We start from the raw sequence: 27661 nt of genomic DNA on the forward strand, positions 1-27661 counted from the left end.
CAGACAAATCCATCAATAAAACAGCATAACTAAAATATTAAAGTACAATTTTAAAACAAGGCACATTCAAAATAGATAGAGAAACCGCTTACAAACCTAGCTGAGACAAGTCAAACCACAATACAGGGCAGCTAAACATATCAAACTATAACTTCCGATTAAGACATCCTCAAAATAGACAAAGCAATGAGAAATGTACAAGTAACCTCTGACAAAAAAAACATAGACAAGTTAAAACCGAAATGGAGCCTAACTAAACATATCAAACCATAACTTTCAAAACAGGCACTTTCGAAAAACACAGAGAAACCAATGACAAAAATAACACTGACAAGTACTACAAGTGTAATAGTATTAGCCTAACATAACCTAACCTATCGTGACCTAAAAAACCTATCCTAGCCTAACGTAACCTCTCGTAAACTAACGTAACTAATCGTAGCCTAAGGTAACCTAACGTAAGCTTAACCTAAAGTAACCTAACATAACCTAACCTATCGTGACCTAAGAAACCTATCCTAGCCTAACGTAACCTCTCGTAAACTAACGTAACTAATCGTAGCCTAAGGTAACCTAACTTAACATAACGTAGCCAACTGTTACCTAACTTAACCCAACTTAACGTAACCTAATGTAACATAACCTAACACAACCTATCCTAAAAAAAACGTAACCTAACGTAAACTAGCATAACCTAACTCAAACGACCCAGGCTATCGTGACCTAAGAAACCTATCCTAGCCTAACATAACCTCTCGTAAACTAACGTAACTAATCGTAGCCTAAGGTAACCTAACTTAACATAACGTAGCCAACTGTTACCTAACTTGACCCAACTTAACGTAACCTAATGTAACATAACCTAACATAACCTATCCTAAAAAAAACGTAACCTAACGTAAACTAGCATAACCTAACTCAAACGACCCAGGCTAGTCCAAACTAGACACATCTCCAACGTCAGTATCTTTCAGAAGAAGACCGATCCTACTGATCAATCTGAATCCATCGATTGATAAAGTTTCTGATAATACCGGTGCTCCCAGTTAATTTCGGCTGTTTTTGTAGAATTTTCAGTTCTTAAATTAGAAGAAGGCTCTTTTCTTGAGCACAGCTTTGTACCATACTGCAACAGATTATCTAGAGGTGCTGTGGCTGCACATTCTACTTGTTGCATCTTCTCCACATCTTTTTCCAAGTTGACAATGGTTGAATTCAGTTTTGCAATTTGAAAGTTAAAGCTGGAAATGATTCCTTTTAATTCGCGTTTTCCAAGCATGCTCTGGTAAGTTTTTAATTTTCCCGTAAGTGAATTTGTATGTCGCATAGTATCCATTATTGCTTTTCGTAATTTGAAGCTTTTCTTCAATTCTGGTGATCTATACAACATAGATAGCTTTTCCTCAAGTATGACAATCTCTTCGTCAAGTTTTTTGAACGGATCAACCTGTTTACTTCCAGCTATCTTTTCATTTTTTGATAAAATGGTGGCCTTTTTGTACGTCTGACCTGAATAGTCATTTTTTAATTCTACTTTTTTAGCATCTTGTTGCAGTTTAAAAGTTACATCGCCTTTAACAGAATAACGCCTTGAAAATTCATTTACACTTCTTTTCATTATTTCAAAACTTCGAATATTAACTCAGTGAAGATGGTTTGACATCAAGATACTAAACGATTCAAAGCTGACTACAAAGATGGCAACTCATCTTCAATATTTTTGTTTTGTTTTAGTTGATGGATCCCCATAAGTTTAACCAATCGACAGAAAGACTTTTTTGCACTTTCCCCCAAATTACCACTTGTTCTTACTTTTTTGCTAGTTTGATAGCTGCTTCTTAACTGCTTAAATTCTTGTAACGTCATATCTTTTTATTTTTCACAGTGTCAGTAGCATCTTATGAATATTTTTATTAAGCTTAAAGCTCAAGTCATCATCAAGAAGGATAAAATCAAGAATATTGAAAGAATTTAGGAATTTTCGGCCGAAGATGTGACATCATAGTTGGGCATTGTCAAAGCAGGGCATAGTGATGCCCTGCTTTGTTCCAGAGACTGTACCTTCGACTTTCATAAATTGACCTTATTTCTTAGCTACAGTTCAGCTTTCTGATCTACAAATCTTTTAGCTTACCTTACTTGTGTTTTTCTTGTTTCATTTTAAGGAATTTCCCCAAGACCAGAAAAAGTTATGAGGTAATCAAATTGTGACACTACATCAAATATCGTAAAATTAGAGCTCATCAATATGGCTTCAGGGCAGTTACAAATGATATATAGCCACTATAATATATTGTTTCAAAATTGAAAGATAAGAGCACAACTATAAGAGGTTAGAAGTAAAATAAGATTCTGGCCTCTGACATGAAAGCTGAAAAAAAAAGTATGTTTGCATTTACAAAAGTCTTTATCCAAACTCCTACTTTTGGAGTTCAGGCTACTATTCACATGAATCTCTCATCACTTAAATTTCATTACAACTGGCTGTTTAATCCTATCGAAAATTAAAGTTCTTCTCAATATATTGCCAATATTTCTAGTGCGGTTGTGGAAATTCTGGGCATCTTTAATTTTGAGAAATTTGCCAAAGAATGAAGAGGACATCTGACAAAGTCGTCATAAGTGTGCTTCCCCCCCTACCCCATTTCTATCCAAAAATTAAAAATTGTGGAGGGTTGTGAGACGAATTGTAGGCTATATGAAAATCTTAAGGCTGAAACAATTTATTTAAAACACTGTATGCAATATGGTATGCTATTTAACGAAAGCTAAGGACCACGGTTGATGTTGTCTGTAAGAATATTTGTGCCTCATAACGACAATATCTTTATAGTTTTCCTGTAATTGCCTTTGCGCTTAGTATTAATCACCAAAGTGATTTTTTTTAAGGTGCATGGAACATTACCTTACTATATACATTATATTTATTACTTTGTTAATAATAGCATTATACATTACTATTATTATTAGAGTCATATTTAGGAATTATTGCTTTGATTAACAACTTGTAAGACTGATCAAACAGTTCGTGGTAACGAAATGTAAGTAAGGAACGACCCGGCTCAATGGTAACCGAAACTCTAAAACACGGAATTTTGATACCAATAGGAACATCAGAAGAATCAGATTTCTATGCTAATTTTAAATATAGAGGTTTCACGAAGTTTAGTTCTATCCATCAAAATTTACGCACCTGAGAAAATTTGGCTGAATTTCGAGAAAAGGGGGAAACAACCCCTAAAAGTCATAGAACCTTAATGAAAATAACACCATCATATTCAGTGTATCAGAAAACCCTACTGTTGAGGTTTCAAGTTCTTATCTACAAAAATTTGGAATTTTGCATTTTTGCCAGAAGAAAGATTACGGGTGCGTGTTTATTTGTTTTTTTTTTTTTTCCCCAGGGGTGATCGTATTGACCCAGTGGTCCTAGAATATCGTAGGAGGGCTCATTGGAACGGAAATTAAAAGTTCTAGTTCTCTTTTTAAGTGACCAAAAAAATGGAGGGCAACTAGGCCCCCTGCCACGCTCATTTTTTTTCCCAAAGTCACCCGATCAAAATTTTGAGATAGCCATTTTGTTCAGCATAGTCGAAAATCTAATAAATATGTCTTTTACGATGACTTAATCCCCCACAGTTCCCAGGGGAATGGCTGCAAGTTATGAACTTTGCCCATTGCTGACATATTGTATTGTTTATTGGGAAGTATAAAGACATTTTCAGGAAGAATTTTTTTCAGGTAGGGGGGGGGGGCTGAAAGAGGGGGTTACTCGGGAGAATCTTTCCGTGGAGGATGTTTCTTTGGGGTAAGGGACATTTCTATGAAGGTGGCGCCGGATTTCCTATCATTATTTAAAATACGATCAGAAATTAAATTTAAAAAAACAAGTTTTTTCAACTGAAAGTAAGAAGCAACATTAGAACTTAAAATATTACGTATATGAGGGGGTTCTCCCCCAAGTCAATACCTCGCTCTTTACGCTATAGTTTTTTTTAGTGCTTTCAAAAGAGCTATCTATTCTAATTAACGGCCTTTGTGATTAAGGGGTAATTTTTAAAGAATTGGAACAAAATTTGAACTTTAGCTTAAAGAGCAAGGTATTGACTAGGGGACAAACCCCCTAATATACGTATTAAAAATATATGAATACAGAAGTTCGTTACGTAAGTTAATTCGTAAGTTACGTATATTTATTACTAATAAAAACGTTCGTAAATAAAATTCAACAAGTTTCGAGAATGCCATTTAACCAAATAAAAGTAAAATTTATATGCAAATTTCGTTTTAATTATTCACGCACGGTGAGCCAAAATCAAAACCTGCATTAATTAAAAAACGTTCACAAATTAAATAAAAAAACACGTTTTTTAAACTGAAAGTAAGGAGTGACATTAAAACTTAAAACGAACAGAAATTGTTCCGTATATGGAAGGGGCTTTCCCCTCCTCAACGCCTCGCTCTTTACGCTTAAGTTTGACTCTGTCTCAAAACTTAATTTTTTAAAACAATAAAAAACTTTAGTGTAAAGAGCGAGGCGTTGAGGAGGGAAAAGCCCCTTCCATATACGGAATAATTTCTGTTCGTTTTAAGCTTTAATGTCGCTCCTTACTTTCAGTTTAAAAAACTTGTTTTTTTATTTAATTTATCAAGAAAGAAACACACTGCGGCAGAGCTTAAGATTCAGATCTATGGACAACGACGTCTGCAAAGGGCTGCCTCGACCCTTTTGAGGTACCTGCAAGACTGGGGACATTGCGGAAGTCTTTTTTTGGAAGCCAGAGCCATTATTGAAGACGAGCTTTATTTAGACTATACTCCAGCTTTTTTGTCCTGTCTGTGCTGTTTATACTGGTGTTAGTAGTCTTAATAATTGTGATTTAGAACGATCCAAGAACGACTATTACAGGTATCTTAAATTCTTGCTTTATCTTTCCCGATCTTTCCGTAATAGTAATTTAATTTCGTTATATTCAGCAATAGATACTATTGAAACATTTCAATTATAAAGTTCTAAGTTATTGCTAATACTATTACTATAATTAATACTACTAATATTAACAACTCAATGCAGCACCATGCCTTCTTAGGCCAACATAGCTACGACGCTCCTTCATCCCAATCTGACCAGAGCCTCTCTTCTCGCAAGCTCCCAGGAAATTCCCATTTCTCTTAAATCTTTCTTTACGACATCCTAACACCCTAACCACAGACGACCTGCTTTCCATTTTGCCCTAGATGGTTGGCCGAAAACGACAATATTTGGTCATCTGTCATCCTTTATCTGGAAAACTTGCCCTAGCAATCAACCTTTCTCTTCGAGAAAGGTTGATTAAAATTGCATTAAATTACTATTATGGAAAGATCGGGAAAGATAAAGCAGCAATTTAAGATATCCATAATAGTAGTTCTTGGATCGTTCTAAATCACTATTATTACGAATGTTAACACCAGTATAAAAAGCACAGACAGGTTACAAAAGCTGGAGTATAGTCTAGATAAAGCTCTTTCTCTTTTTCGCTCAAAGCTTTCGTGCCTCAATCTTTCTTTCATTATAGCCCTAGAAAGCGGGATTGAACCACGCTTTACTTACAGCCATCTGTTTGAAATACGGTAATTCAGCCAGGTACCCAAAACAATCTGCAGAGAATTTCGTAAAAAAATTGTTTCAATCATTAAAAATAGCGTCATTTATAAACTGGCCCCAATTACCTTCCCTATTATCTTGGGTCATAATAATTAACAGCGCTGAATTTGTAATCGATGTTAAAATGAAGAATTGGTGCTATTATAATTATGATTGAGGCTACATAATTTATAGCTATAAATATTGAGGCACATCGGATTTAATAACCCCAAAACTTGAACAATGATCAAACTGAACATTTAACAGGAGTTTGGATATTATATCTGTTCTGGAATGTCGAGTTCAAAACAAACCTATTTTTGGTACCCTAAAATTCTCAGGATATTTTATGGTGATTCTGTCAAGAAGAATTTATAAAGTGTGTGGATTAGAATTTACTTTTATATGAGCTTTTGAACGGTATTCACCTCTCTCTGAGGGTATAGTCACCTGTTAGTCTAGAACAACAAGGAAAAAAAAAGAAGAAAAAAGAAATATTAGCGTTTCAAGTTCTTTTTCCAAACTACAATTAGATTTTTAGAATTAGTTTGGATCCTTTCATAAGGAAAATTCTAAGTAACATCATTATTGTGGATTGGCGACTGGATATAGCTAGAACTAATGAATCCAATTATACAAGCGTCTGTTTTATTTTGGTGTAAGTTAGGGTGGCATGCTCGTCGCAAATTTTTTATTTCTGAGGAAAGATATACATTAAAAGATTTTTATTTCATTTGGCTGCTATTCACAAACACGTATTTTACTTTTTACTTTCTAAGGGGGTAGGGGCTGAACATCTATTGCATTGTAAATGTTGTTCAACAAACTGACTTATTTTGGGGTTAAGTGTTTTACGTGATTTGCTCTATAATTTGTGTAGGAGCTGAAGATACAACCTCAAATGATGATATAGATGTTTTTGGAAGGATACATCCTATATTGGCAATGGATCATGACACCAATAATTTTTCTATTCCTTCTGGCATTTCTGCAGATTGTAAACCTAATCCTGACCCTCTTAAACTGGAGTTAAATATGGACGGAGACAAAGGTATGCTTAAGTATCTTCACCTTCTTCTGTGTATTTGTATGTCCAAAATGAAAAAGCGTATCTTAAACTTCATTTAAAATTGTGGCAGGGCGTGGAAGATATGTGTTTGTTGTATAAGATGGTATGTGTTTCATGTATATAAAAGCCTGGTCATAATTTTCACTTAACTGAAAACGAACTTTATTTCCAGCTATACATTTTATTTATAATAAAAAAAAATCACCATCATAACCATTACTGAAAAAACAAATGAATGCGGCTTGACTGTTTAATACACATATTTATTCCATATAGTCTTAGTAATTTTGATTTAATAATGTAGGGTTTAAAATATATTTTATTTCCAGTAAAGTTCAAACTATGATCTGGTCTTTAGAAGATGTGTGTTTGTTGCATCAGATGGTATGTGTTTCGTGTATATAAAGACCTGGTCATAATTTTCACTTTACTGAAAACACACTTTATTTCTAGCTATACATTTTATTTATAGTAAAAAAAATCACCATCATAACCAAGATTACTGAAAAAAACAAATGAATGTGGCTTGACTGTTTAGTACACATATACTAATATTTATTCCGGAAAGTCTTAGTAATTTTGATTTAGTAATGTAAGATTTAAAACACATTTTGTTTCCAGTAAAGTTCAAACTATGTTCTGGTCTTTAGAAGGCACGGGGGTGTGTCAGCCCTATTTCTTTTAGTTTCTGCTCGTATTGAGTTTGACTCTGTTATTTATTGTCATTTCTTTTCGTTCTGGGTTTCATTTATTTATCGACTGTGATTCATGGTAGTTGTATGCTTGGAAGATTATTTGAGTTTATTTTTGTTCATCTTTGGTTACTGAAGCTCTTTAATTTTCTTTGAAAAAGTCCTTTTGTGGGAAAAGTTTTTCGATACGATGTGCATTGGTGAAAAACAACGAAAAAATCGATATAAGTAAAGAGGGAGCCAACTTCCCTCTTTACTTAGGCAGTGCTATTGAACTGCCTGATAGATTTTTATGTATTTTATTTATTTATTTTTTGGAGCTAATAGTGGTGCCTAAGTAAAGAGCGATATGGGCAAAATGTATTATTTATTTTTAATTTCTTTTAGACCAGGGTATTTCGTATAGAAGGAGTTGTCTTAGAAACTTCAAAATTAGCTCATTCGATTGGAAATTGAAATGGCTAGTGCCCTTTCAATAGTCAAAAATAATTGAAGGGCAACCAGATCCCTCCACGCCCATCATATCCCAAAAAAATCAAATCAAAATTTAGAGATAGCTATTTTGTTCAGCATAGTTAAAAGGTCCGGAAATTATGTATTTGAGGATGACACCCCCCACAGCCCTCTGGGCAAGGGTTGTAAATTATGCCCTGGGGGCATAGACCGATTTTATAGTAAAAGTGGTCTCATAAATTTCGGAGGGAGATCATTGAATTTATAATCGTTAATTCGGAAATTAATGTTTCTGAGGATGATAACTCCCAAGTTATTCAAGTTATCAAGTTATTCAAATAGATTTCAAGTTATTCCCTTCGGGTAAATAACGTTTTTATAGAAAGGGTGGTCGCATAAATTTTGGAGGTGGCTCATTGGACTGGTAATCAGAAGTTCTAGTGCCTCTTTAAGAGTCAAAGTGATCGGAGGGGAACCTCCCTCCCCACCCCACACGTCATATTTTCCCGAAATATATGATTGAAATTTTGAGATATCTATATGTTCAAAAAATAGTCTAAAGTCCAAAGATCAAGCCCATTGGAGTTGAAAAAAACAGAGTCTGGGGCAAGAGTTTTTAGCTATGTCTGGGGAGGAGGGGGGTATATACAGTTTTTATGGAAGGAGTGGTCGTGTGAACTTCAGCAGAGGCTCATTGGAAACGTATAGTTCTAGTTCTTTTTTTAAGAGTTAAAAGGGATTGAGGGCAACTATCCCCACCACTCCCTGTCATCCTCTTTTGTCAATCAGATAGACCCCCCCTCCCCCCAAATGCATCCGGTCGAAATTGTGAGATAGCGATTTTGTTCACATTAGTCAAAAGAGCATATAACAGTGTCTTCAGGATGGACACAACCCCATAGAGCTTAGGAGCAAAGGTTGTAAGCTATGCCCTGGGGCATGTAAGGTTTTTATGAAACGGGTGTTCGTATAAACATAGGATCGGATGGGGCTTTTTGATTTGAAGTCGGAAGTTCTAGTGCCCTTTTGAAGAGTCAAAAGTGAATGGAGGGTAACCATTACCCCCCCCCCCTCTATGTCTATCATTCCTTAAAACACATCGTATCAAAATTTTAAGAGAACTATTTTGTTCAGCATTGTCGGAAGATCAAGTAATTATGTCTTTGGGGATGTCAACCTCCTCACAGTTCTTCGGATAATTCTTACATTGTTTACATATACTAAATGCTATTGAGAAAGGTATTTATTTTGAAGTTTACTTTCCAAAAAGACGAAGGGTATTCAGCTTAGCTTTTCAGAGAATGTTGAGTAGAGTGTGGAACTAAATCAAAACATGTCAAATGTATACGGATTGTCCAAAGGGCGTAACTCAGGCATGACTGAGTGTATTAATTTTGAACTTTTGGTAAATGATAAGGCAATTGATAAAAAAGGCAATATTTGCATGATACCACTACTATAATCACAACCACTACTACTACCGCACTTTTCCATTTACAATATTGAGGGGGAATTTGAACTATTTTAAAAGACGCTATGTGTTTTTACATCGTCGAAAGATCGTATCTCAAGAATTGACTTTGGTATTCAGTTGGAACTTTCAGAGAATGCTTGAAAGGGAAGATCTTCTGAGCAAAAGGCAATATGAACAAGCTACTACTCCTTACTACTATCAATGCTATATTTACTACTGCTGATGCTTCAACTAATACTTCTATCGGAACTACTTATAAGGCTAAGAGCTTTGATATGAAAATTTCATCAAGTATATGGACAAACAGGTTATCATAAGGACATATCGGCAATGTCATAGCAATAGCTAATTGTATTGAATTAAAACTTCCAGGACTTGAAATAAAAGTTCAAATCGGGATAAAATCCTTTTAATAGACCGTGATGATGACAACAGTGATGGAAATTCACAAAAATGCCAGATATTTCGTTAACATATGCAGTGACCGTCATCAATAGTAAAACTAAAATAAAAAAATTTAAAACAATAGTTTATATACAAAATCAAATAAAAATACATTTTGTTTAATTCTCTAATTCTTTTCAAACCAAAGGCAGAAGCTAGCTTCTTTGACCTTCTTGGATTCGGTTAATTGGCGTTCAATGATATAACACTTGGACAGAGGTCAATTACATTGGGTGAATTGAAGTTTACTCTGTCAGATTTTAATAAATTATCGTTAATAGAATTTAGCCCAAATTCATATGTGTCACGATTGAAAGCAATATTCTTGAATAAGATTTTCTTTATTTCAAGAGTTTCATGAAAATTTTGCTTTAAACCCCGATCCCTAGAAATCCAAGAGACATTATCGAACAAAATAAAATGGTCTGGAAAAAATAAAATATGATCTGAAGGGGGGGATTTAAAGTTTTCTGTTGAATTAGAAGAGAATACGAAACTTCCTTTTCTTGATGCTCTTCTTTTTAAAAAGTGAAAATAGTCTGTATTTTAAAATTCTTAGAAAACCGACAAATACCAATAGATTTATGTCTTATAGTTCCGGTCACGCTCGCCAAGTAAAAGTTGGCTTAATCATTTCTTTAACTGACCAGATTTTTAGTATTTGCTCTCCAAAATTTTTTGAGGCTGAGTTGTCTTTTCTAAGAAAAATACTAATAAGCAACATGTATCCAGAGTGGTTAATTAACCAGGTTTTTCAAAAAGAAGCAAAAATTTTCTAGAGATTTCTAAGGAAGTGTTGGAAACAACTCGCGAGAAGGATGCTTTTTGTTCCTTACCATGTGTACCCGGGCTAAGTGAAAAACTTAAAAGAAATTTACAGTGTAATGGTCTACAGGTAGCTTTAAAGAGTAATAATACTTCGGGTAGTTTTCTAAATTCTGTGAAGGATCTAACTTCATTTTGGCAACAAAGTGGGGTCTATCAGATCCCATGTACTTGCGGAAGCTCATATGTGGGAAGTAATAACCAGAATTTAGAAACGAGATTATTACAGCATAAAGATTCTATTTCATCGGCTTTAAAGCAAGATTCTAAGTCTGAAAATTTTACTTCAGCCCTTTCAGAACATATTTTCATTTTTCCAGACCACTTTATTTTGTTCGATACTGTCTCTTGGATTTCTAGGGATCGGGGTTTAAAGCAATATTTTCGTGAAACTCTTGAAATAAAGAAAATCTTATTCAAGAATATTGCTTTGAATCGTGACACAGGTGAATTTGGGCTAAATTCTATCTACGATAATTTATTAAAATATGATAGGGTAAAGTTCAATTCGCTCAATGTAGTTGACCTCTGTGCAAGGCTTACATCATTAAACGCTAATGAACCGAATACAAGAAGGTCAAAGAGGCTACTTTCTACCTTTGCTTTGATAAGAATAAAAGAATTAAATAATATGTACTTTTATTTGATTTCGTATATAAACTATTGTTTTGGTTTAGTTTTACGACTGATGACGGTCACTGCATATTTGACCGAAATAGGTGGTATTTTTGTGAATTTCTATCACTGTTATGATCATCACTGTCTATTAAAAGGATTTATCCCTATTTGAACTTTTATTTATCGTCATGGAAAGGCAGTGTGGTCTCCGAAATTATCTACGTCATATTCCAGGACTTGATGAGAGGTATATTCAACTGACCAAAAGGCAATACGTTAATACTACTAATGCTACTAGTACTACTGCTATTACAAATAATACTACTACTATTATTGAATGTGTTTTATTGCCCACTCTGAAGATTCAAAATCACAAGAAGAGTAATAAAAAAAAAGAAAAATCTAAAGATAGACACTAATAAAGAAAAAAACTAAGCAAACAAACAAAGGAAAGGAAACAAAGCACACTTTTAATAAATACGAAACATCGTTTCACGAGATAAACTACATAATGACAAACGAGTTAACGGAGACTCGTACAAATGACCTAAAGCTCTTTTATACGCACGTTATTCGATTTGGATGTACTTAGTGCTAGGATCTATGGCAGAATATCCTCGGCTAAATTCCGAATTTGAATGCCAAGATGGCAAACTAAGCAGTTACTTAGTCAACTAATAATAGCTGGTGCGCGTTCTCCATCTTTCGGTGGCAGTGAGCATTTTCAAAAATGAGGAAGTGTTTTCAACTCCTAGGTATCTAAACGAGTTCCTATGACTGATAACTTCTCCTGATGGTGTACGAATACAAGGATTGTGTTGCTGCTCATGACTAGAGTATACAAGAAACTCTGTTTTTGAGGATCAAGCCCTGGCGTAAACCTCAGCTTGTCGATATCCTATTACACAGCTGAGTCTTAAGTTGCCCATTCTCAAAAACCTGCCTCAAAACAACCTGGATAAACGAATGTAAATACCCATCCCGTAAAACACACAAATTACCAACATGAACAACGGACTCAATTAGTGCAAGTAAAAATTGAGGATGCAAAACTGAGTCTAACTTGGCTGTGATATCTACGCTACACATGTAAAGTTGGGGTATGGGTGTAATCAAAATGGCGTAATATTGTCCTTACAAGTCGCTGAGCAGATGTGCAATCACGGTGAGCCCGGAAACCAAACTGCTTATCTCCAATCAGACATTTACTAATCAAATGAGGTGCTAAAACGCGCTCGAATACTTTACTAATCACGGAAGACACTGTCATTGGCTTGTATCAAGAACATTTGGACTTATCCTCGATCTTTCTTGGGACGTTCAATGTTTTATCAGAGCAAAATACAAAAGACATCATCCCTAAATTAAGGCACATTAGGAAAAAGAGAAAAAACACTGATAAAGCAATGTCGAGCCAAGTTTCAGATGTTCGGAACCTATCCAGTCCGTACCACTCGATTGCCAAAACTTCAGGCGTTTAACTGCGATGTAAATATCAGAAGCTGCAATGCTTACGGTTGATTGGTTAAGTTTTGACGAATTAAGCATATGCCGTAAATTAAATTCTAATTGGGAATTAAGGGACTCCCAAAAATTTGGTTGTAATGGCTAACCAAATTACTCTCTGAAATTAGTTGGTCATGTTTCAAAGGAGGTGGGGAGGACTGATTTAAAAGGTGCCACAGTTTTATCGGATTATCTCTAACTTCACGGGAAGCCTTTTCAACATTTTGAGCATGAGTCTCCGCCACAAAACGTTTGTAATAATTTTGGTATCTTGGAAAGCCCTGAACACATTTCCACTACGAGGTCTATCGCAATCGTGCCGAAGTCGATACCAGAATTTGGCCTTATGTTTCGCACGCATGATAGAAGTATTGTCCCAACCTCTTTTACGTGTGCCTATACGAACGTGGGGAAACGGTAGTGAATTTGTCTCAGCATATTTTAACGCATGGACTATATCGGCACAGAAAATATTAAGGGCTACATAATCTTTTTTGCACTCAAATGCTAGTAAGCAAACTGGCACTTTTTCCTTACGGAGTATAAAGTCCAGGTGACTTTGGTATACGGTGGAATTAACTTTTTTACATTTGCGTCTTTGGCGCCACTTCTGTTCAGAATGACTAGGGAACAGAGCTCGGAACGGAATTAACAGCTGGATTTCGAGGTGATTGCTACTTGCAGCTTCATCGTTGACTACCCCTGAGCTACCTCTTGTGTCGGAATTCACAAAGAAATGGTCTATGTCAGAGGTTGATCCGATGCCAGGGGAATGAACGGAAACTGATTGTCTTTCTGCACGTAAGTATAAGACGGGGGAAGACTAGGTTAAAGTATGGAAAGCAACCTATCGTTATGTGGGCTACGGTTAAAGTCCCCGCATATGACTATCCTGTTGCTCTGACGCTTCGCTAAAAACCTGCTAAGGCGTGAACAAGCTCAGCTGAATTTGGCTACAGATTGTTGTTTCCGTTAGTTTGTTGACAAATAAACAGTCAGAGAACAAGGCATGTCCATAGGCAAACTCCACAGTCATAAAAAACTCACAGGCATCAAGTAACAGTCCATTCAGATAATTACTGGCAACGACAGCGAGGCTTCCGCTTTGATGACCCACTGCCAATGACCTTTTGGAAGGCTGACATAGGTAGGTCCTATTTGGCACACGATTAAAAATATTTTCACTCGTAAGCAGGTGTTCTTGGGCGCTTTCTAAGTCATGCTTCGATATACAGTAGTACAGGAACTGCAACTTAGCCGAGTTCAAATTCAATCATTTTATTATTAACATATACATGTATATAATTGGCATAGACCCAAGGGGAGACAATCTCGAAAAACTAGGCCTAAACATAGATACAATAACAAATTACACTACAATACAAAGATAATTACGACGGGAAAGATATAATAACACAAAAATAATATGAAAGTAGCAGCTAGCCCAGGATCCAAATATAAATATAAATATAAAAAAAATCAATATTATTAAATATGAATTCATACTAAAAGATAGCCGAGAGGCCCACATTCACCTAGAACAACAATCCAAACAAATAACTTAGTCATATTAAAATGACGCTTAATTAAAAGTAATCCTGAACTGAATGAAATTTAAGATTCCTTTTTATTAAATGGATTGAAGAAAATCTATCAATAAAATCCTTGTGAGCATCCCAGCACCGGGCTATTGACACGAACGGGGCGAATTTAGATCTCTCAGTACTATACTTGTCAACATCGATACTCATTTTTTGTCGCGTGTTATAACTATGTAAATCTTGTGATTGGGAGAACAAACTTTGATTGATGTAATGCGGCGGTAATTTCTTAATGTCGTAAAGGAATTTGAAAAGAATTGCTCCAAAAGTAAAGTGTTGAGAAGCTGGAAATATATCTAGGTAAGCATATAAAGATGCTGTAGAAGACTTATTTGGAAGTGCAATAGGCGATGAAATAAAAAGTTTCAGGATTCTTACTGCTTTATTTTGTAAAATCTGTATTGGTTTAATATGGCTTTTAAATGTAGACTAATATACTAGAGAACAAAAATTAATCTTAGACTGAATCAGAGCAAAATAAATGCTTCGTAAAGCAGAGTAGGGCAAATAATGCTTCAACCTCCGCATTAAACCAACATACCTTGAAATCTTTAAGCGTATATTTTGAATGTGTATTTTAAAAGATAAGCTTTCATCAATCATAAGTCCAAGGTACTTTATCACTTTCACCCGAGATATTGATAATAGATACTTTGAAGAAGTAACTCGGGCAATACGAGTGCATATATTTGACTTCCTGCCGTAAATTATAAAAATTAGTTTTTGATAAATTCAAAGCAATAAAATTTGCCGAACACCATTCAAGAACACTAGAAAATGCAGTATCAAGTTTTGCCTCCAACTCTTCGTCATTCCTCTCAGAAATTGAAACTGCCCTATCATCATTAAAATGTGTGCTGAGACATGGGATTTCCAAAGCGCGGGGAAAATCCTTTTATATAAACTAGAAAAAGCAGAGGACCTAGGACAGAGCCCTGAGGCACCCCAACCATCGAGGACTGAGGAACAGGCGAAGAGAGAAAATTACCTCCATCTATTCGTTGCTTTCTCGTATCGAGTTAAGATTTAACTAGATCCAACGCCGGTCCGTGCACACCACAATTACCCAATTTACGAAAAAGAATACAAGGGAATATTGTATCGAACGTTTTTTTTTTAAATCTAAATATATTGTTGCTGGAATTTCACCTCTATCTAAGCATTCATGAATATATTGGATGAGAGCAATAATAGTGTGTTCAGCATTGTCTCTATACCTAAAACCAAACTGGGAATTTGTGAAAAAAATTAAACGATTTAAGAAAATCATAGAACCTCTTATAAATTGCCTTCTCAAATATTATAGAAAATGCTGGCAAAATAGAAATAGGGCGGTAATTTGATGGGTTTTCAGGAGAATCACCTTTATGAAATGGAATTATCCTCACTTCTTTAAAAGCAGACGGGAAAACACCAGTTTTAAACGAAAGATTAATTATATGCTGTAATGGTAAAATTACTGCAGACAGTATTTCTTTAACAATTATAGAACTAGACCGGTCAATTCCCGCTGAATTACCTGGATTTGGATCTCAAACTATTTTTGTTATTTCATACCGAGAAATAGGCCCCACAAAAATTGAATTACTTTGAGGAGATGGAAGGTATGAAGAAAAATGTTTATCAAACAGTTCGTGGTAACGAACTGTAAGTAAGGAGCGACCCGGCTCAATGGTAACCGAAACTCTAGAAAACGGTTTTTTGATACCAATAGATACATCAAAAGAATCAGATTTCAATGCTGATTTCAAATATGTAACTTTCATCAAGTTTAGTGCTATCCATCAAAAGTTACGCGCCTGAGAAAATTTGGCTGATTTTCAAAAAAAGGGGGAAAGACCCCTAAAAGTTATAGAACCTTAATGAAAATCACACCATCATATTCAGCGTATTAGAGAACCCTACTGTAGAGTTTACAAGCTCCTATCTACAATAATGTGGAATTTTGCATTTTTGCCAGAAGAAAGATTACGGATGCGTGTTTATTTGTTTTTTTTGTTTTTTTTTTCCCAGGGGTGATCGTATCGACCCAGTGGTGCTAGAATATTGCGGGAGGGCTCATTGGAACGGAAATTAAAAGTTCTTGTGCCCTTTTTAAGTGACCAAAAAAATGTAGGGCAACTAGGCCCCCTCCCACGCTTATTTTTTTCCCAAAGTCACTCGATCAAAATTGTGAGATAGCCATTTTGCTCAGCATGGTCGAAAATATGATAAATATGTCTTTTAGGATGACTTAATCCCCCGAAGTCCCCAGAGGGAGGGCTAAAATTTATGAACCTTACCCAATGTTAACATATAGTATTGGTTATTGGGAAGTATACAGAAGTTTTCAGGAGGTTTTTTTATGGTAGTGGGAGGGAAGGGTGGGTCGGGGGTTATGTTGGAGGATCTGTCCATGAAGGAAGTTTTCATGGGGGAAGGGAAATTGCAATGAAGGGGGCGCCGGACTTGCCAGCATTATTTATTGGTTATTGGGAAGTATACAGACATTTTCAGAAAGGGTTTTTTTTCTGGAAGGGGGGGGGGGCTAGAGGAGGGGGTTACTCTGGAGAATCTTTCCGTGGAGGATGTTTCTTTGGGGTAAGGGTCATTTCTATGAAGGGGGCGCCGGATTTCCAAGCGTTATTTAAAAAACGATCAGAAATTAAATAAAAAAAAAACAAGTTTTTTCAACTGAAAGTAAGATGGAACATTAGAACTTAAAACGAACAGAAATTATACCTTATGTGAGGGGGTTCTCCCCCAAGTCAATACCTCGCTCTTTACGCTACAGTTTTTTTAGTGCTTTCAAAAGAGCTATCTATTCTAATTAAACGACCTTTGTGATTCAGGGGTTAGTGAATTAAATTTTTTTTTAACTTTTAAATTAAAGAGAGTGGTATTGATTAAGGGGAGAACCCCTTCATATACGTAATAACATATACGTAATAAAAAAAAACAATAAAAAAACAAGCGATACGGCTCAATAGTAATCTAAACTTTTAAAAACGGAATTTTGATGTCAATAAATGTATCAAAAGAATGTGTTTATAATGCTGATTCTAAATATATAAATTTTATTAAGTTTAGTATTACTCATCAAAGGCTACGAGCCTGAGAAAATTTACTCGATTTTTTAAAGAGGGGGAAACATCCCCTACAAGTGAAAGAATTTTAATGAAAATCACACCGTCAGATTCCGCGTATCAGAAAACCCTATTACATAGTTTTCAAGCTCATATTGCAACTTTGTATTTTTTGCCAGAAGAAAAATATACGAATATAGAAGTTAGTTACGTAAGTTAATTTGTAAAGACATCCATTTAGCAAAAGTAAATGAAAATTTTTATGCAAATTTTGTTTACTTATTCAATGACGGTTAGCCAAAATAACAGCTGCATTAACTAAAAAACGATCAGAAATTAAATAAAAAAAAACAAGTTTAAAAACTGAAAGTAAGGAGCGACATTAAAACTTAAAACGAACAGAAATTATTCCGTATATGAAAGGGGCTGTCCCCTCCTCAACGCCGCGCTCTTTAATCTAAAGTTTGACTCTGTCTCACAACTATAATTTTTTAAACAATAAAAAACTTGAGCGTAAAGAGCGAGGCGTTGAGGAGGGGACATCCCCTTTCATATACGGAAAAATTTCTGTTCGTTTTAATTGTTAATGTTGCTGCTTACTTTCAGTTAAAAAAACTTGTTTTTTTTTTATTTAAGACATTACAAGTCCAATATGCTATCCATTGCAATAAGCAGACTTGTATATAAGAAAAATGAAACAGAATGATGAGAAAAGCATATGAAGATGACGTCACTCCTATAAGAAATATTGTTCCAAAATGAAGGTTCTCAAAGAATTTTCTCAAAGTTGTGGCCCGTCTAAACATAAGAAAATAAGAATAGTACTCATCATAATTTTATCAATTGACAACCATCAGGTTGAAAGTTAGTATAATCCATTATAATTCACCTCTAGGTTGGCGGTTGATTCCAGTCAGCTAATACCTACCAGAACAATTTATGAAAAATTTTCAAATTTGTTTTTAAACTTTTGGCTACTATAGGTCATGAGTCGTTCTTTGCTAGGTTGTAGCTGTCGCTACAACCAGAACACAAAATAAGTTTTGGAAGAGGGAAAGAAACTTTCTAAGAGTTTTGACCTATCTAGATTTTTTTTTTTTACTCCTGAAAATTGTTGTATGGAAATTTTCAGGGAAAATTATTGAACTAGGGAATTATATGTATGTATATAAAAAATACACATGCAATATAATTATGCTCCACTATTTCTCGTTTAATAAAATTATTTGAGTCATAAAAAAAACAAATAAAACAAATAAAACTATTTGAGTCAAAGCTATTCAGATGTGATAGTATATCCAGGCTCAGATCATCTCCCGGTATTTTCTCATGTGACGTGTCTTAGAAAACGACGTATCCCAGCTAAAAAAATACTGACACGTGAGCTGAAACAGCAAAATCTGAATAGCTTTGCCGAGGTGTTGAGCTGTATCAAGTGGGACTCAGTCCTGGAGATTTCTGGTGATTCTTCTCTAGCGTACAATCACTTCATGTATATATTCCAACCGATTTATGAGAAAACATGCCTCTTGCGCTTGACAAAACAGAAGAGGGACGATCCCCGCAAGCCGTGGATTACGGAGGCATTAATAGACATGATAAAAAAGGAACTTGTTATATGAGGAATATCTTAATATTCAGGATGACGCAGATTTTGCAGAGTTCAAGCGAGTTAGAAATACGATGACCACTATGAGAAGGCAAGCAAAGAAGAAGTATTTTGAAAAAATGTTTTCTGATAGAAAGGCAGATACCAAAGCCACATGGCAAGTTATTAATAGGTTTATGGGAAATCAGAAAAGTAGTCAGTCGCCTTGCATTGATATAAACGGAAGTTATGTGAGTGATAAAAATGTAGTCGTGAATCATTTTGGCCAGTTTTATTCTCAGGTTGGCTCGTCTGTTCAAGAGAGTGTAAGGGGGGACATGGAAAATTTTATTAGCGAGAAATTCGTGGACTCTCGTGGAGATACTGTTGAGTTCCAGTTTGAAAAGTGTACAAGTGATGAAGTGATTAAAATAGTGAAAAATATAAAATCGAATTCTGCTGGGATAGATGGCGTGAATCTGAGAACTTTTAAAGCTGTGTTAATGTGTATACTACCATGTATTCTCCATATTATTAATTTATCTATGGAAAAGGATCTTTCTTGGGGCGGGTATTGGCATATTAGTTAAATATATTTTGATGTTAAATAAAATGAACTGAACTGAACTGAATGCATAACTTTCAAATAAGGCACCTTCTTAATATACGAAAAAACACTGACCAGACAAAAATAGCAAAGAAAGTAAAACTAATATATAGCATAAGTTAAAGTATCAAACCATAACTTTAAAAAAATTACCTTTTAAACAGACAATGTAACCATTGACAAAACTAGTACAGACAAGACCAACTTTGAGACAGCATAACTAAAAACATCAAAATACAAGTATCAAACAAGGCACCTTCAAAATAGAGACAAGTCAAACCACTATATAGCATAAATATACATATAAACCATAACTTGAAAAAAAAACACATTACAAATATACAAGGAAACCAACGACAAAACTAGCACAGACAAGTCAAACCCCAGAAGAGAATAACTAAAAAAATCAAAACATAAATTCCAACAAGGCCCGTTAGAAGTCACTTTCAACAAGGCACTCTCGAAATAGACAAAGGAACAACTGGCAAAATAGAACAGACAAGTCAAACCACAATACAGATTAACTAATTATACCGAACCATAACTTTCAAAAAAATGTCTTCAAAATATACCAAGAGCTCAACGGCAAAAATAGCATCTACTAGTCAAACGACAAAACAGCATGGGTAAACATATCAAATCATAAATTTCAAGCAAGGTACCGTTAAAATAGACAAAGAAACCATCGATAAAGCTTACACAGACAAATCCATCAATAAAACAGCATAACTAAAATATTAAAGTACAATTTTAAAACAAGGCACATTCAAAATAGATAGAGAAACCGCTTACAAACCTAGCTGAGACAAGTCAAACCACAATACAGGGCAGCTAAACATATCAAACTATAACTTCCAATCACAGTTTATATAATTAGCAGTATGATCATTCTCTATCTCTCCCATTATAAAAACCCGGACCGGGGTGCGAGTGCTCCGGAGAACGTTTTTGCAGATATAAACATAGGCGAAGTCAGATTAGCGGGAATGCAGGTTAGTCTGTTTCCGTCTGTTTCCATCAAAGTGCATTGAAACAAGTGAGAAGGAGTACAAGTGGGAAGGAGTGCAGAGTGCAAAGATCATTGAAACAGAAATAAGTGGGAGGAGCTTTTTGTTCACGAAGACCAGAAATGATCTGCGATAAGCTTACTGGGTATATTCTGTCTACTGTGCTTCCAATTAAGACATCTTCAAAATAGACAAGGCAATGAGAAATGTACAAGTAACCTCTGACAAAGAAAGCATAGACAAGTTAAAACCGAAATGGAGCCTAACTAAACATATCAAACCATAACTTTCAAAACAGGCACCTTCGAAAAACACAGAGAAACCAATGACAAAAATAACACTGACAAGTACTACAAGTGTAATAGTATTAGCCTAACCTAACATAACCTAACCTATCGTGACCTAAAAAACCTATCCTAGCCTAACGTAACCTCTCGTAAACTAACGTAACTAATCGTAGCCTAAGGTAACCTAACGTAAGCTTAACCTAAAGTAACCTAACATAACCTAACCTATCGTGACCTAAGAAACCTATCCTAGCCTAACGTAACCTCTCGTAAACTAACGTAACTAATCGTAGCCTAAGGTAACCTAACTTAACATAACGTAGCCAACTGTTACCTAACTTAACCCAACTTAACGTAATCTAATGTAACATAACCTAACATAACCTATCCTAAAAAAACGTAACCTAACGTAAACTAGCATAACCTAACTCAAACGACCCAGGCTAGTCCAAACTAGACACATCTCCAAAATCAGTATCTTTCAGATGAATACTGATCCTACTGATCAATCTGAATCCATCGATTGATAAAGTTTCTGATAATACCGGTGCTCCCAGTTAATTTCGGCTGTTTTTGTAGAATTTTCAGTTCTTAAATTAGAAGAAGGCTCTTTTCTTGAGCACAGCTTTGTACCATACTGCAACAGATTATCTAGAGGTGCTGTGGCTGCACATTCTACTTGTTGCATCTTCTCCACATCTTTTTCCAAGTTGACAATGGTTGAATTCAGTTTTGCAATTTGAAAGTTAAAGCTGGAAATGATTCCTTTTAATTCGCGTTTTCCAAGCATGCTCTGGTAAGTTTTTAATTTTCCCGTAAGTGAATTTGTATGTCGCATAGTATCCATTATTGCTTTTCGTAATTTGAAGCTTTTCTTCAATTCTGGTGATCTATACAACATAGATAGCTTTTCCTCAAGTATGACAATCTCTTTGTCAAGTTTTTTGAACGGATCAACCTGTTTACTTCCAGCTATCTTTTCAATTTTTGATAAAATGTACGTCTGACAGGTGGCCTTTTTGTACGTCTGACCTGAATAGTCATTTTTCAATTCCACTTTTTTAGCATCTTGTCGCAGTTTAGAAGTTACATCGCCTTTAACAGAATTACGCCTTGAAAATTCATTTACACTTCTTTTCATTATTTCAAAACTTCGAATATTAACTCAGTGAAGATGGTTTGACATAAAGATACTAAACGATTCAAAGCTGAATTCAAAAATGGCAACTCATCTTCAATATTTTTTGTTTTGTTTTAGTTGATCGATCCCCATAAGTTTAGCTCAGGCCAATCGACAGAAAGACTTTTTTGCACTTTCCCCCAAATTACCACTTGTTCTTACTTTTTTGCTAGTTTGATAGCTGCTTCTTAACTGCTTAAATTCTTGTAACGTCATATCTTTTTATTTTTCACAGTGTCAGTAGCATCTTATGAATATTTTTATTAAGCTTAAAGCTCAAGTCATCATCAAGAAGGATAAAATCAAGAATACCGCAAGAATTTAGGAATTTTTGGCCAAAGATGTGACATCATAGCTGGGCATTGTCAAAGCAGGGCATAGTGATGCCCTGCTTTGTTCCAGAGACTGTACCTTCGACGTTCATAAATTCACCTTATTTCTTAGCTACAGTTCACTCTTCTGATCTACAAATCTTTTAGCTTACCTTTCTTGTGTTTTTCTTGTTTCATTTTAAGGAATTTCCCCAAGACCAGAAAAAGTTATGAGGTAATCAAATTGTGACACTACATCAAATATCGTAAAATTAGAGCTCATCAATATGGCTTCAGGGCAGTTACAAATGATATATAGCCACTATAATATATTGTTTCAAAATTGAAAGATAAGAGCACAACTATAAGAGGTTAGAAGTAAAATAAGATTCTGGCCTCTGACATGAAAGCTGAAAAAAAAAGTATGTTTGCATTTACAAAAGTCTTTATCCAAACTCCTATTTTTGGAGTTCAGGCTACTATTCACACGAATCTCTCATCACTTAAATTTCATTACAACTGACTGTTTAATCCTATCGAAAAAAAAGTTCTTCTCAATATATTGCCAATATTTCTAGTGCGGTTGTGGAAATTCTGGGCATCTTTAATTTTGAGAAATTTGCCAAAGAATGGAAAGGACATCTGACGAAGTCGTAATAAGTGTGCTTCCCCCCCTACCCCATTTCTATCCAAAAATTAAAAATTGTGGAGGGTTGTGAGACGAATTGTATATGAAAATCTTAAGGCTGAAACAATTTATTTAAAACACTGTATGCAATATGGTATGCTATTTAACGAAAGCTAAGGACCACGGTTGATGTTGTCTGTAAGAATATTTGTGCCTCATAACGACAATATCTTTATAGTTTTCCTGTAATTGCCTTTGCGCTTAGTATTAATCACCAAAGTGATTTTTTTAAGGTGCATGGAACATTACCTTACTATATACATTATATTTATTACTGTATTAATAATTGCATTATACATTACTATTATTATTAGAGTCATATTTAGGAATTATTGCTTTGATTAACAACTTGTAAGACCGATATCAAGAAAGAAACACACTGCGGCAGGGCTTAAGATTCAGATCTATGGACAACGACGTCTACAAAGGGCTGCCTCGACCCTTTCGGGGTGCCTGCAATACTGGGGACCTTGCGGTCAACTCTATTCTCACTTGAGGGCTGGCGCACCTCTAGAAAATTATAGCCTAGTAAACGACACAGTATTAACAGGGAATTTTGACTAAATTTATCTATTATGGGCTGCCTCCCTGTAGTAGCATAATATTTGTAAGCATATAATATTTGTAAGGTAATACGCTTGAGATTGTCTGTGCAGGATTTCGACACTTGCTGATAGAAGAGCATTGCCAAGTGCTGAAAACCATCTTATGACCAAGATGGGCCTAGGATTGCACAAAGCCTCCATTCATGGAGGTCCCGGGGACTTCTTGCTGTCCGGTTCTAAGCCGGCTTAAGCACTTTGTTGTACACTTGAGAAGCTACGTGATCCCCTTCCTGCACTGGTATCCGGGATCATTGCTTTTCCCGAGGCGAAATTAATTTCAATGATTTAAAGAATATGAAAATTGGAACTTGGAATGCTATGACGTTAAAAAATGACTATCGTATTGACATTTTGACTGACGAATTCAGACGATTCGAACTGGATTTATTAGGAGTTTCAGAAACTCATATTCCAGGAGTAGGAAGCATCAAATTAGGTGATATAGAATTTGTTTACTCAGGCAGGAATGATGGGGTACATAGACAGGGAGTAGGGCTCATGATGAATAAGGAAGCTGCTAAGTCTCGTTTAGGCTGAGAAGGTATTAATAATAGAATACTGATTGCTTATTTTATGACTAAAAAGTTCAGGGTATCAGTTCTAGTAGTATACGCCCCTGTAGAACGGACTGACGGAGATACTAGTGAGTCAGATGAATTTTACTTAGAGTTATAGGAGCAAATAGACAGGGTCCCAGGTAGAAATACTATTTTTTTTTTTTTACTGGGAGATTTTAACGCCCAGGTCGGTAAAAGTTATTGCAAAATTTTTTTTTGCAATTATTACCATTCTGGAATGGTAGCTGCAACCTTGAACGATACCATTGCAATAATTATGGTCCAAAGCCCATAACTAGAGGTTTATAAAACCCCTCATATATACTCCCCCCAGACCCTCTTAGTAAGTTTCATATATCGCCTACTCATCTTAAAAGTAAAAAATTATTGCGAAAAAAATTAACTAAAACTAAAACTTTTCAACTGAAAATCTACCAAAAATTAAGCTTGAATAATCAATAGTTTTAAATTGGAACTTCAAACTTCACTCTAGATGGAGCCTATGGGCTAGTTTCAAAGGCGGTAATTGAGGGGAAGGGACGTCCTTGCCCCTTAGTTTTTTGCTCCCAACCTAGGTTTTGAATAACACCATTTTTTGGTCATTTCATTAGAAAAGGAAAAATTTTCAAATGTGTTTTTAAACTTTTGGCTACTATAGGTCATGAGTCTTTCTTTGCTAGGTTGTAGCTGTCGCTACAACCAGAATACAATATGAGTTCTGGAGGAGCGAAACGAACTTTTTAAGAGTTTTGACCTATCTAGATTTTTTTTTTTTTTACTGCTGAAAATTGTTGTATGCCAATTTTCAGGGAAAATTATCGAACTAGGGAATAATATGTATGTATATAAACAATACACATGCAATATAATTATACTCGACTATTTCTCGTTTAATAAAATTAATCTGTTTTTAAATATCAGGCCATGAAGACATCTAAATCAGAATTTAATGCCAAGAAAACTTCATTCAGGAAATAAACTTGGATTTTTCGATTCTCAACATCTTTTTTTTAAGAATAAAAAATATTTTTAACAAATGATATAAAAATACTTTTATTTAAACAAACAAGCAGTCAACACAGTGCAGCCAGAACAGTAGAGAATAAACATAGCACATCAGAATCCAATCAATTTTGGGCATTGTTCTATTTTTTTACATTTCAGGATACTATAAAAGTTTATTGATAGCAGTTTCGAAAAAAAGTGATGGGAATTAAGCATCATCCTTCATTGTTTTCATGGCAACTGAATGTGAAATATTCTTTCTTTGTTCTTTCCTTTGCGGGTGGACACACCGATGTGAATGTTGCAATAAATGAATTCTAAGGTTTTATTACTTTCAAAAATATTAACTCTCCAGAGTGGTATTTATTTAAAAAAATGTGTTTTACTGTGTTTTGCTAATTTTTTATAGTTTTTTTTCGCTAGCTTAAAGAAACTTTTAAATGGAACTAGACCACATTGTTTTCGATCCATAGGGCTTAAGATTAATAAGTAAATCATTTAATTGGAAAGACGAAAAGTATTTTTTTTCCTCAAATGATTAGCCTAGGGAGATAAAAGCCTAACCCATAATTATCAAGGATGTTCTAATACTTACAATTTACCTCTATATTGGACAAAAAAAATTTTGAGGTACTCCCCATGGTCCGGACTCCTTCCTGAAAGGTCATTAGATTTTCTAAGGGGCATAAAGCGGAAACACCGAATGAAGTCTCTCTTTCCCACCGACAATAACATTCGAGTTCATGATGAATAATAGGGTAACAGACACAGGACTTTAATCCCATGGAAAAACTTGCGAAAGGTGCAAGTGTTGTAGCAATCAGAACAATGTAAAATTTCCCTTCTGAAGTTGATCAAGTTTGAGGCTGAGTTAGAGAGGTACCCAAAAATTAAGGGATCTTTTTATTAGATAAATTTAAAGTGAAATTCTTAATGTAGGATTGCTAATATGAGATTTCTAATTAAATCAAACCTCGGCATTGGTTTGCTTGTTTGAGTCTTTCCAAGGGGCTACCTACTCCAGTTCCTCCCAAGAACCTATTTTGGGCTGTGTGTATAAGATTGGGCGCAAAATAACTCAAGCAGGACAAACCCTTTAAAGCTAGGCTCGTGTTATTATTCATGGTGATAATAAAATTCAATAAACGAAGAGTATAATACAAGAACTCGTATTAGTTTTCACAATGCTGTTACAATTAAATTTCTCTCACTAACAGCCTAAAAACTAACCCAAAAAGAAAAAAGAGAGATAACTCGACAGAAAAGAAATCGTTAAGAAATAATAAAACATGTGCACATTATACTTACATACATTTTAAACTACTTCTAAAACTGGCTTCTTTTTTTCTGATAATAGTTCACAATTTGGCCAAAAATTGTGAAAAACCAATATTAAAGTGTTTTCCTATTATGGAAAGTGCTAATATACATAGAAAAGGCCGTATCCAAGATTTTTGCTCAGGGGAGTGAAGAGGTGATGAAATAAAAAATTTCCCGTGGACTTAGTCTTTTGGTCGACCCTAGACCGTCGATCTGACCATTGTGAACGAATACACATCCGCTAATTATACTGTACTATCTTTAACTTCTTTATCTTTGTTCTAACTGGTGTATCTTTTTTTTACCATAAAATGTTTACAAAACCGAGTGTATAAGCACTTGTACACATAAGATAATATATTTATAGAGCCAAACGAAATGTTTTGCAAAATAAACTAAGTACCTACAAAATGAATTCCAAAAGCGATGTTCCTCCCTGTAAAAACATCTATGGCCTTCTCGTGACGGACATTTCTCTATGGATGGCAAGCAGGGCTAAACTACTCGGCCTTTCATGTTCCATTGTATTTTTCACTAGGTTCTTAGCTTTCTAAGTGTTGAGAAGAATTTTTGGGGAGTAGGAGTATTGACAGCAGTATTGCCACTACGAATTTTCAAAACCTGTAAAAAGAAGTGCCAAAAAAACCTGTGAAATTCGTCAAGAAAACCTTTGACGTTTCACAGGAAACCTGTGACCGTGGCAACACAGATTGATAGGCAACGTTACAAGGACAGCCAAAAGAAGAAAAATATTTGGAAGAAAAGTGGGGAGTCGCATTTGTAAAGAGAAGATACAATCGAAGAAGGCCTTTCTTGCGGCACCAAATCTCAAGCTCTTGCTTCAAACAGTCTGGCTCAGGGAGAATATACTGATATTAATCAAGAAAAGACTACAAGCTCCTAGTCTTGGGATGAATAGATACAATTTTTAAAGGGACAAGAATACTAGATTGAAAAAAATAGATACTGATGAAGTTTAAAGCGCTTTTTCAACCCCAATATTAAGTAGTCTATGCAGAAAGCGAGCTTACATAATTTAGCATAGATAAAGTGCTCACTAATAGTGAGCATACATAAAGGATCGATGTAGTTCTTTATGCGGGGATTATATATGTTTCCTTAGTATCATAGTT

At 35.0% G+C, this 27661-nt stretch overlaps 1 long non-coding RNA gene across 1 annotated transcript in view; it reads left to right on the plus strand.

The window, feature by feature from the left end:
* The window catches only part of LOC148942386 (uncharacterized), a 31763-nt gene extending 10158 nt beyond the window's left edge, over positions 1 to 21605 (plus strand). The window contains exons 2-3 of the long non-coding RNA XR_016143161.1: positions 6507 to 6677; positions 21442 to 21605. This is a non-coding gene — a long non-coding RNA (uncharacterized LOC148942386). The remainder of the gene's footprint in view (positions 1 to 6506; positions 6678 to 21441) is intronic.
* Positions 21606 to 27661: the final 6056 nt, after the last annotated feature.

The sequence above is a fragment of the Artemia sp. Qi Xiang Cuo genome, chromosome 17 (assembly GCF_049724085.1).
Source record: "Artemia sp. Qi Xiang Cuo chromosome 17, ASM4972408v1, whole genome shotgun sequence".
NCBI lineage: Eukaryota > Metazoa > Arthropoda > Branchiopoda > Anostraca > Artemiidae > Artemia > Artemia sp. Qi Xiang Cuo.